Here is a 12,465-nt window from a genome sequence, read left to right on the forward strand (position 1 = left end):
ACTTCAAAGGTTGACCTGCCTTGTGTTGGATGTTGGCCTGGCCAAGCCCACAGGTCCCAGCCAGTTTCTTCCAATTTTAATGATCAACTTTTCCTGGAGCAAGCCTTATGAGAAGACTCCCTCTTGATAGCTGAAAAATGAAGATGCAGAGTTTTAAAATGAAGGAAGAATACTTCCTTTTTTTTATGAAGCCTTTAGTGCCCTTCTGTGCTCAGTCTCTGTGTAGGAAGTTTCCTGCAGAACAAGTAGAAGTGCTTGTTCTTCGACATGTCTATAGCCAAGATAGTGATTGAGATCTGTAATTCAATTCCTCCAGTTGGGAGAAGCTGTCTTGTTATAGAATAAACTATAAACAAGTTGTAATGCTCCTATGTTACTGACTTTACAGTAGATTTGAAAAAAACATTTTCAACATTTTTTTGAGAAGCGTAAGCAAATCATAGTTTAGCCTGTTGAAAGGTGAACACAATCTTAGCCCTAATACTGATAAATTATCCATCTTTTTATTCATTTGTGGAAAATTTTGTGCGTGGTGATAAGGACAATCCGTGGAGACTCGTGTTCCTTGGCTGAAGCAAGAAGTACAGATGCAGCTTACAGGGGCAGAACAACTGGATGGCAGATGTTCTGCTTCATTTTAGTGCGTTATTCTGTTATCACATTTATGCACAGTTCTAAGAGATATATAAGCCAGTAGCATCTTACAAACATAAGAACTAATTTATCAGATCAAACTCTTGGCCAGCCTTTTGTAATAATCTTTATTTGATGGTGAATAGTGCTATATGTACTGCAGAACAAAGCAAAAAAACCCAACAAACATGTATTATGTAGAATACCTTAATCATAGTTTCTCCCTAAGCAGTGCCAGCTTTTGGTTTGTGACCTGAACAAGATTTGTTGGTTTTTTTTTTCAATTTTAATTCTACCTGTTGTGGTTTAACCCCAGCCGGCAGCTAAGCACCACGCAGCCGCTCCCTCACTCCCCCCCACCCAGTGGGACAGGGGAGAGAATCAGGAAAAAAACCTCGTGAGTTGAGATAAAGACAGTTTAATAGGACAGAAAGGAATGAAAAACAATGATAATGATAATAATAATATGACAATAGTAATACTAAAAGAATTAAACTATACAAAGCAAGTGGTGCACAATGCAATTGCTCACCACTCATTGACCGATGCCCAGTTACTTCCCGAGCCGCGATCCCCCCTCCCAGCCAGCTCCCCCAGTTTATATACTGGGCATGATGTCATATGGTATGGAATAGCTCTTTGGCCAGTTTGGGTCAGCTGTGCTGGCGGTGTCCCCTCCCAGCTTCTTGTGCCCCTCCAGCCTTCTTGCTGGCTGGCCATGAGAAGCTGAAAAAATCCTTGACTTAGTATAAACACTACTTTTAGCAACAACTAAAAACATCAGTGTGTTATCAACATTATTTTCCTACTAAATCCAAAACACAGCACTATACCAGCTACTAGGAAGAAAATTAACTCTGTCCTAGCTGAAACCAGGACACTACCTAATGCAATGAGATATGCTGAAATCATTATAGGAACGGAATGTTTATGCTAGAAACATTCATATCCAGAGTTGGTATACATACTGTAGCAAAATTCAACTAAAAGGGATGCTGTAAAATAATTATGCATAGATTTGAATGGATGCAAAAGTGGTCTTATTAATATGCAGTGAAACCTGGAGAATCAATTTCATGGCTAACAGTGCCTGAAAATGATTATTTTTCTTTAATTCAAGATGCATATAGCATAAATTACAAGGGAAGGGGTTGATAAGAGGCAGGAAAATTATGCAAAATGCACATGCCTTTGAAATGTAGACTTCAGATGCTAGCTTCATAAACTGAAGCCAATTGAGATCCTCATTCTTTCATATTTATGTACATTCAGTTTAATAAATAGGCTCTGAAGATTCAAGTTGTTTTTATGAAGACAACTGACCTACTTTTCCTTTCTCATACACTAGTGTGTAAATTCCCTTAAAGTTGGTAGAGCTGCAGTGAGTGAAATGGTGTGAAGTATGAATTAGGTCCAGGAGGTCAACACTGTTTTTTGCAGTAGTTCAGTTTGGTTTTTGAGTAACAAAAATATTTCTCTGAGATACAGTGGGAATTACCATGGAAGTTGACACAGTTAGAGCTGGCTGGTCTGGAGCGCAGTCTTCCCATGTTGAGCCTGGCAAAGTGGAGTTTGAACATGGCCCTCCCCTCTGACCTGCCCGTAACGCTGCGGACACTTTCGTCTTGGTGAAGTCACCAAGCTGAGCTGGTTTTTCCATAGTGGCGGAAGCTGATTTTTGCCAGTTTTTCTGCAATTCTCTTGCTGCTGTCAGGCAGTGGTGGTTTTCACCTCCCTTTCTGGTGTCAGTGACACTTTGAGATCAGCCAGGAAATGTCCCAGGCTGCTTGTTGTCTTGCATTATCCAAACACCGGTTACAAATGGTGCTATTTTAAGATGGTAGCACATCGTAATTTGTGAAAAAGATGACAGACTGCTGCTGTCCTGCAAAAGACCAGGTGGAGTCAGAACGGAAGGACAAAACCATCAGCTTTTTGACCTTTGAACACTGGGGCAAGCTCAAACCCCAGTCTGACTGTTTAAAAACTTCTCCTGAACTCATGTTGAACTAATGGAATTGATCATTAGCTGTTTTTTGGAAACCTTTCTCTATTAGATGCCTCTTTGTTAGCCCCACGTTATTATTAGATATGATCAGAGACTGTCATATCATCTTTCTTTTTACACCAGGCTGGACATCAGTGACAGTGGGCAAGATCTAATTTTCCCTTCCATTAAATGCTCCTGCATGGTGATTTTCAACCTACCCAGAATCAACAGACCCTAAAAATTTGTAGCTGATGATGCCAATCTCTATAAAAACTGTACTTAATTACATTGCTCAGTGACACAAATACTGAGCTACCTTTCCTAGCCACCCTTCATAGATCATGGTTTTATAGTCCAGTGGAAGAAATCCCCTGGGCCCACCAGAAGCTAGGAAATTCTGCTCCAGGTTGCCCTTTTTCACATGGCAAGTTGGAAGTCATGGTGTATGGCACCTCTTTTTGCCAGCCATTCAGGACAGAAACTTTTTGCCACTTGCTGAATAACATCTAGTGGTGGTCTCAGCCTCCAGTGGAAACACAGTGTCCTGCTGGAACATAGGAATTTACTGGATGTGGGGATCAATAACTTTAAATAAACTATGCACTGTTTTAAAATCTATGTTTTTAGCACATCACTTATTGAGCGTGATGGAAATTAAAGTTTCATTTACACCACTGTTTCTCTTTATGGCACTCAAGGGATTCTGCATTCAAAAATGTTTAGTCTGAATTGGTGTTTAAGCTTTTACTTATGCAAAGATGTGTGGGTGGGAAGGAATTCAATACTCCTTAAAGTAGTGCCAGGAGCTAGAATTATGTGTGGGCAGGTGCTGTGCAAGGTTTTCTTTGTAAATCTGTAAATAGACCTGCATATTTGCTCAGGCCAAATCTTGTATCAGTTTTGTTATTCATCAGCACATGAACAAAGAGTGTAAAATCCATTTTATTTAAAGACATGCTGTTAATGAAGTCTCCAGTTATTAAACCACGTTAAAGCCCGGAGAGTTTTCATGGACGCAGTGGGCTTTGGACCAGGTCTTACAATTGAGGGACAAAGTTGGACCTTGCATATACTTGAATGAAGCGAATCACTAAGCATGCAGTCTCTTAGTAATTCTCTTGTTCTGTATACATTCCCTTGCCTACATCTGGTCTAGCAGACTTTCTGTCAGGCTTAGAAAGCACAAATCCTCGCTTGCTTTAGCCTGTGCATACAGCTCCTTCAGATGGCCAGCAAAGTAAAAGCTGCAGATAAAGGATATGAGCTTAAGGGCAACTCGCAGTCCTGCTGCAGAACTGAAACGCCACTTGCCTGGATGTGTTAATATGTGCTTGCTAGCAGGAATACAGTGCCAGCAGCTAGGGAAGCTTTGCCTGGGTCAGGAGCAGAGGAGATGGCCATGTTTGAAATAGAGTCATACTGGTTCTTCCCCCTTGAATCTGCTTACTGCGAGGGCTTGTGTCTTTTAGCCTGCTTTCTCCATCTCTACATCAGTAGCTACTTCTATGATATTTCCCTGCTCTTGACAGGCAAGAAGCAGTGCTAGATGATGGGTTTGGAGGAATAACAGAGCCAATGCTCTGTGCATACCTCAAAGTGCTGCTGGTGGTTTAACACCTGGGATCCCATCATTGCACTATCACCAAATTGCCTTGAAGTACATTTTCCACTGAGGCAGTAGGATAACATCCGGTGTGTCCTGCTGCTCAGATGTGCCTGAGGATTACTGGCATAAATTATCCACAGCATGACAGTGACAGAATACTTCTAGCCTCCAAGCATTTGGTTGTCATATTACATCTGACAGTCGGTGATTTCAGTGCAGTGTGCAGTCCAACAAAATCAAATACAAACAGCACACTTAGCTATTTTGCATGATTTTCACAGTAAAATTGAGTATATGTTTTGTTTTTCTTGGAATAGTGGCAATTTAATAATTATTTAACCACAACAAGTGTCCAGCAAGATGCCAGAACCCCTGTAGATATAAATCAAAAGGATAGGTCATCTTCCTCCAACTCTTTCCTGCAACGTACACAGTCACTCTGTAGGAGTGTTTCATATAACTGGGTTTCCTATTGTGGAGAAGTGATTTGACAGCCTCCCTTTATCTGGCTGCCTGTCAGGTATACTCTTAGATATTTATTAGAAAATGCTGAAAGGAGACAGTGTCCTTGGAGAAGAAAAAAATCGTCTTGAAATCAAAAGGATTTTTGAGGTGATACATCACCAATTACATTAATCATTCTTTGAACAACAACCAAAAAAGTGCCAGTCTTAAAGCTTCTTCTAAAATGTGCAGTGAGACTAGTGCCATAACAAAAAGCAAGGGGCTCATGTGCCAGGTGGGTACTTATGAATCTTTATTTCATCTTGCTTTTTCTTCTAACACGGAAAAGCAGTTGTTGTTCTCTGCTCTTCTTAAAAGACAATCTTAAGATAGTATTAGCCTTGGAGTTTTTTCCTTGCAGAAAATTTTTAAAAGCCGCAAAAATAAATTCAACAAAAATTCAGTTGTTTCGTTCAGAGCTGCCTAATAGCTTCAGTTTAAACAGATCTCAACAAGTTCTTCCATAATGAAGGAACAACTAAAGGGGCCTTTTTGATTATTCAGTGCAGTCAGTCTTACTGCAGGCACTTATAAAATATTAACCCTTTCAGAAACTTACCAAAATCTATTTACTAGCATTTAGGTTTCTTTAACCCACTATTTCAATTTGAAAGGCTGTTCCACCATCCCAGTGTTCATCATTGCCAGCCTCTGTCCTTGTGTTTAAGTAACTTTTTTCCCCTCACCTTGGTACCTGTGCCTCAGATATCCTTTGAAATCACAATCATATTCCTCTCAGGTTTCATTTCACTCTATTGCGTATAAGAAAGGCTCTATCAGTTTCATTTTGAGCTATAGTTTAATTCTAGTGAACTGTATCAGTATTTCTGCATGCACCTGCTGTAAGGTTCGTGTTCTAGTTTGATCATGAGTGACCAGAACAGCAGAGTCTTCTGGACATAGAATCATAGAATCATTTAGGTTGGAAAAGACCTTTAAGATCATTGATTCCAACTGTTAACCTAACACTGCCACTAAACCATGTCCCTAAATGCCACATCTACACATCTTTTGAATCCCTCCAGGGATGGTGACTCAACCACTTCCCTGGGTGGCCTGTTCCAATGCTTGACAACCCTTTTGGTGAAGAAATTTTTCCTAATATCCAATCTAAACCTCCCCTGGTGCAACTTGAGGCCATTTCTTCTCATCCTATCACTTGTTACTTGGCAGAAGAGACCAACACCCACCTCATGACAACCTCCTTTCAGGTAGTTGTAGAGCATGATAAGGTCTCCCCTGAGCCTCCTTTTCTCCAGGCTGAACAACCCCAGTTCCCTCAGCTGCTCCTCATAGGACTTGTGCTCTAGACCCTTCAGCAGCTTTGTTGCTCTTCTTTGGGCACGCTCTAGCACCTCAATGTCTTTCTTGTAGTGAGGGGCCCAAAACTGCACACAGTATTCAAGGTGCGGCCTCACCAGTGCTGAGTATAGGGGGACAATCACTGGTAAAAGCCAGGATGCTATTGGCCTTCCTGGCCACCTGGGCACACTGTGGTTGTGGAATACTTCTGGTCATCATATGTGATTGCATTAAGAATAAGGATAAAGAAATGTTTGCAGCCTCTTTTTTGTGTTGGTCATGTCTTGCAGGACACTGTAGTTGCCATTCCCATTTCCCCTGGGTGCGTTGTTGTTGATGATTTATTTCACATTTGCAAATGGTATCATAGAAAAGTTTTAGTTAAATTTCCTTCTCCGTTCATTTATGGTATATCTTTATAACAATGCACATCACCAATTTCAAAGCTTTCTTCATGTCTAAGCTGCCAGAGTGAGCTGTTCATAACTGCCTTTAACTGGAATTTGCATTTAAACTGGATGAGCTCGGGTCAGGTTTAGAGTAGGACTGAACTACTTTACCAGATTCTTTCTATGATCATTGTGAAGTTATATGCCCTCTTTTCTGTCTTTACTAGATACTGATGATCTTTGACCTTCATATAAGAAAGCCATTAAATTACTAATGCCACAGATTTGATAGGATATTGTCCCACCACTTTTCATAACATGCTCACACTTCTGGCCTCAGGTTTTTCATTTCTTGTTTCTATGCTATATCTGTCCATAAAACACCCTCCCTGTGCTGATAGTTAGGGACCAGCCTATTTGCTTTCCTAACCATGCTCATTAATGTTCTGTGCACAAACATGTGGGAAAGGAATTAGGCCAGTAAGTACCAAGTCTTCTCTTGTTTTTGTTTGACGCAGTGCTCAGGCCCTTAGAGAATATTGTTCCGGTGGAAATGGTGTTGCCCACACTTTTCTCACTGTACTGCCTTGTCTTGTCCTCAATGTCACGTCGTGTACCTGGATAAGCTTATTAACTCCTGGAAGAGGAAGGTGATTTTGTCTTTGCTGGGGAATACAGACACTTCTTTGAGCACAGTTACAATAACCACCTCTGACTGAGGGCCCCATGCTGCTTAAAATTCAGATTCATCTTTCTCATGTAATATGCATGAAAGTGTTCCCTAACATTAATTAAAGCCCATTTCCTTTCTTGGTACACTCAGACCCTTTGCTTGATATGAGTCAACTCTACTGTTTTGTCTGAATGATGCTTCCAACTGGCTGTGTAATAATCTTTTATTATAAAATCTGAATGATACAGAAATATTCTGCTTTTGTTTCTGGCTCATTCTTTTTCACTTTTGAATTACTTCGTTAGATCTTCTGTTACTTCCATGGAATCTGGAGTTTATTTCCTCTCCTGTCTTCCATAGAGTTTGGCTGTAACTCCTTCCAACTGTCTGTCCTTTCAGTGGTGCATTCTGTGCTCCAGTCTTTTCAGTTTTATTTAGTATCTCAAATGTTAATTAAATACAATGGCAAGAACTGAGACTGAAGCTTATGCCTGGGTTCTGCCGCAGGCTGACGTTGCCATCAGAGAGATGCAAGAACCAACTGGGTTCTCTGCTCAGTCGATATACTGTGTTGGTTTCTTACTGTTTCCATTTGGTCCTCGTCATTGCCATCTTTACCTTCCTGTTGCTTAGGTAAAGGGGTTATCGGGTTATCTAAGCAGAAGTCAGATGTGTTGTACTTTGTGAAATGGTAACTCAGTTCCTGGTGAGGTTCCTGTGTAAATGCTCTCCAGACAATCTTCAGAGCAAACTATGGAGCCATAGTATGCCCTGATTCATTCTTTAAATGCGAGCAAGTCTGTTTAGATCCCTTTCCCATCATCAGGCTGTGCTTTGTGAGGCTGGGATCTGTTTGTAGTCACTATACTCTACATACCAAGAACTTTTCCAGAGATACCTTTAATTAGGCATTCACCCCTGAGTCAGCAGACACACTCTTAGGCTGTGTCAGATGTACCGCCACTCCCTGGAGGACAGCGTGCAAAATGTGTACCTTCTTTTGTTCTTAGTCTTAAACCTGCTCAAGTCACTGTTCAGGATCACCCTAAGGGAAAGCTTACTTTGCCCTTATATTCATCCTCCACCTGGTAATCACTTCGACTAGTGTTTCCTCCTTGCCCTCATCTGTTCAGCACTGCAGTAGGAGCTGGTGGGTTACCAGTTCAGCTCTTTGTAGGATTGCTGGGGGTTGCTGGGCCTCCCATCATGTCTGACTCTGGCTGTTGATTTCTTGGGCAATTCCTTCTGGTTTTTCCCTGGTAGCACCGGTGTCCCAGATGCGTGTGCTGTAATTGTGTGGGTGCACTCAGCGGTGGTTGGGCGGGACTATACCTAGAGCCTGTCATGCAGCTGTGTTTGTTACCCACCTTGTGGTGGGACCGACAGGGTTACTCTGTTCCAAAAAGCTGAGTTTGGGGTCTGGCTGGCTGGTTTGCTGTCTTTTGTCAGATGTGCTCAGAAGCTGAAAAGAGAAGTTGTTGGACTTCTTTCACATTATTTGGCTCCCAGTTTTGTAGGGTCCAGCTGACAAGCTGAGAAATTAATAACCTTAGAATATGGAGCTGAGGTCAAATGAAGAATTCTTCTCAGCTTCTGCTTGTCTATGTTCAGGCTAATATTTCGCTCCTGCACAGCTCGATGTGGTCTTAACATCCCATATAGTCAGCACTTTTGTCCTGAATAAATCCAAGGTCCATCCAGGTCCTCAACTGCTAGCAATAAATCACCAAACGGTGATTTCTTTTTAGTGCCTTAGCGATTTTGAGTTTATCTAAAGACTTTCATAGCAAGTGCATGGCAAGTACTAATGCCCAATTTCCAGCCTGTACAGTGGTACGATGAAGCCTGGCTGAAATGTGCGGTCAGTAATTTTGCCAATTGTATTGATACTCAGTTTGTTGATTCATCCTGCTTTCTGGACATCTGTTTTTTTTACACGGGGGGAGAGGGATCATAAATGTGTGAGCACTCTTCCCCCTCCAGGCTGAGGATGCGGTGGGGTTGTACAGAGGTCAGGTCTAAGCTTGCTCCAAAGCAAATGGCATGTGCATGTGTCAAGGTTTCTTCTTGACAGCCCACATTTGCCTGCTGGCTTCTGAATAGCTTTATTATGCATCGCCAGTGTTTGACCAGTTTTCCAGTCTCATGTTGCTGCTTTCAGTGTTGAGGGGTTACGTAGCAGCTGGCTCCACAGTCTGGCTGGATCCGAATTGGTGGTTGATCTAATAACACACATGCGAGCATGGCCCTTGAATTGCTGGCAGCCTTCGCCTGCAGCACGAGTGTACTGACAGTCTCTGCTAAAGTCACTGCTTTGCACCGGAAATCTCCACGTCCTAAATCATTGCATAAAGGGAGGTGTTTCTTTCTATTTCCTACAGAGTGTAAGTCTTCACTGGATTGTAAAGTGATTTTACATCCTCAGGCCTCTATATGATGACATTTATTTTCCTCTGTCTTTCATACTGCTTTCTACACTATATACTTCCATAGCCTCAGCAGATATCAGCTAGACTATCCCTAAAAAAAAAGTCGCTGTCTATTTTGCTAGGTACCCTTGGACAGAAGGGGGAAATAAAGTAATTTGTCTCCTAGGATAAAGAAAGAAGGAGTTTATTTGTGGTCTGTGGAACACAGAGGCAGGTGGAGGGGAAGACCATAATATGCCATAAAATTAATATTTCCACCAAGTCTGTTTCATAATGTCTAGTAGAATAATGAGTTTTACTATCCAGGTAAATATTGCTTATTATTTGGAGATATTTGTTTCTTTCTCTCAACAATCCTTTCTGTAAACTGGAGTTGGGCATCCCGTGCACAATCCAGTTTTCAATGTCTTCAGAGATCTTGACTCCGTAGTGTGATTATCACCCTGTCCGCTTCTTGGTTTCAAATAAAGCATCTCTCATTTGGTCTCAGACCCAGCACCTGACAAACACCTTCATCAGTATTGTCTCAGTATTACTGGTATTATTCTGGGAAACAATATCTCACTCATCTTTGTCCTTTTTCCTCCAATGAGATAAAAATAATGGTAATTTTTTTTCTAACTCAGTTCTTATTCCTGTGGTTGAGCAAGGTTATTTGTCTTGAAAGGCAGCATTCGCTAGTTTTCCTCCCTGTCGCCTGTCATAAAAAAAATAAAAGTAGAAATACGTGCTAATGCCTTCTTTGCAGGTTGCCAGGTCTTTCCTCCTGATACCACTCAAACTACACATGGTCTAGGGTTTTTTGAGATTTAATCCTTGTATAGAATATGTAAATAGTTTTGTGGGTTTTATGGCCTTTTTATTTTTCAGGTAAACTAATGAAATGTTATTGAATCAAGAATTACTTCAGTTCATAATTCATAACTTCATCAAAATTTTTCCACTAAAAATTGCCAAGTTGAAAGAATTAAACAATGTAACTAGCAATAGTAAAAAAATTAAAGTACTGTAAATATTAGTAAGTAATACCAGAATGCTCAGATGTACTTTTTACATTTCGTGATGCTCAAACTCTCATATATTCCATAGCTCCCAAAAGATGTAGTTGTTTATGGTACAGATTTGAGTGAGGTATTTTTATTTTGTATTTAATCAGTTGGATTTTCTTTCAATATTAAAGCAGCCTTGCTTTAATCAGAAAGTATTTGATGTTGGATGTTTCTGTTTCTCCTAATAATTTTTTTTTTTTTTTAAATCTTTTTCATAATTGTTTTCAACTTTGTTATGGCAAGCACTGCAAAATGCATTTTGGAGAGGAGGGCCCAGTTAATTCAGCAATGGATTCCATCTGTGTTGACGTTGGCTGCACAGCCCAGCCTGCCCCAGCTGTATGAAGTAACTGGTGCTCCAGCAGGGTCGAATTCAGACAAGCACCATTTGTGTTTCATTTCCTTTTTTCTTTCTTTCTGAATAACATTTTGTCTAAAAACAAGGATTTTTCCCTCCCCCACCCCCCCGATCTTTATTGGAACCTCTTATTTGTTTCTGGATAAAAGATAGCTTTGAAACCTCGGTGCTGTGTCAAGTCAAAATTGGAATAACTCTCAGGATGGGTATTTCCTGGGTGAATTAGGTTTAATAATGATAGGAATTTCGTATATTGTATATACACCTGACGGGAAAAATAGTTTAAGGCTAGACCAAGATATTAATATATCTGTCTAATGAAAGGGGTGGCATGAACCTACACTGCCCCGGGAACAAACCTTGTCCCCCACTCACTGGAGCAAGGCTCTGCCCACCTGCGCGAAGGGAGAAAATACAAACTCTTGGGAGGCAGTTCCCCCTATTGTGTCTAGCAGTTCAGGCCACACAGAGCTGATGTGTGCAGGTGTGTAGGGCAAAATTCATAATTGCTGTCAATTTTCCTGTATTAACAATGAACATGTAATATTTTTTAATGTCCCTTACGCCTGTTGCGCAGCAGCAGCTAACCTTGAAGTCTCATTTATTTTGTGATGATGTGCGGATTTGCAATTTGGGTTTTTTTCAGCAGAGTTACAGGAACACTATGCTAAAAGTCATATTTTTGCATTATTTTGCTTCTTTGACAGATAATTTCTCTAGCAAAACTGGTCTGTGAGGAAAACTTATTTGGTTCACATTGTAGATAACAGTAATTGCCATCTCTTATCTGTAATTGAGTGTGACATATGAAGTTGGCTATGGCATTTGATATAGAATATTAGTGTAAATCTCAACCTGACCAAGGATTTCTGTGTTCAGTCACGAATCAGTTCATTGTTCATGAGGAAGTTTCTGATTTTACTTGGTGCACAAAGGGAAGTCAGTGCTGGATGAGCTGAAGGGCAGGTTTAGTCACTAGCTCCTTGCCTTCCTGCACATTGGGAATACACAAGCACTTACTTGCAAGGTGGAATAACCTGCTTGATATTAATTTAACTACAGAGCACACTAAGGATGGGACTTGTCTTGCTGATGTTGTTAAGAATTAGGTGTCTGGCGTAGGTGTGTAATCAGTAATGAGATTTGGAGATGTCTAGCTTTGAAATATGCAAAGATGAATCCAGCCCTGAAAGTGCCCACAGAAGTAATTTCATTACAGCTAATGCCACGTGTTATTAAAGCTCAGGATCCTCAGGTAACTTTAGGTCTATAGCAAAAGAGGAGTATAGTCACTGTGGCTTCATCTATATTATGTGGAAGAAGGCTCTATGCCTCTGCTAGACTGTTCAGCCCAGCTGAGTTGCAGTCCAGAAGAGTCTGTATATCTGACCATGAGCAAAGCCCACCCTGGCTAGTTTCTTACTTCAGTATCTCTGTTTGTTCCCCAAGTTTAGACTGGATCAGTCCAATGCAGACAAACACCATTACATCTCTTTCATTACATGAAAAAAGAGAAAGATGTATTGAAAAAA

At 40.8% G+C, this 12,465-nt stretch overlaps 1 protein-coding gene across 3 annotated transcripts in view; it reads left to right on the forward strand.

Moving 5' to 3' along the window:
- AFAP1 (actin filament associated protein 1) overlaps positions 1-12,465 on the forward strand; it is a 129,659-nt gene that overhangs the window by 60,694 nt on the left and 56,500 nt on the right. The window lies entirely within an intron of this gene.

Source organism: Gymnogyps californianus, chromosome 4 (assembly GCF_018139145.2).
Source record: "Gymnogyps californianus isolate 813 chromosome 4, ASM1813914v2, whole genome shotgun sequence".
NCBI lineage: Eukaryota > Metazoa > Chordata > Aves > Accipitriformes > Cathartidae > Gymnogyps > Gymnogyps californianus.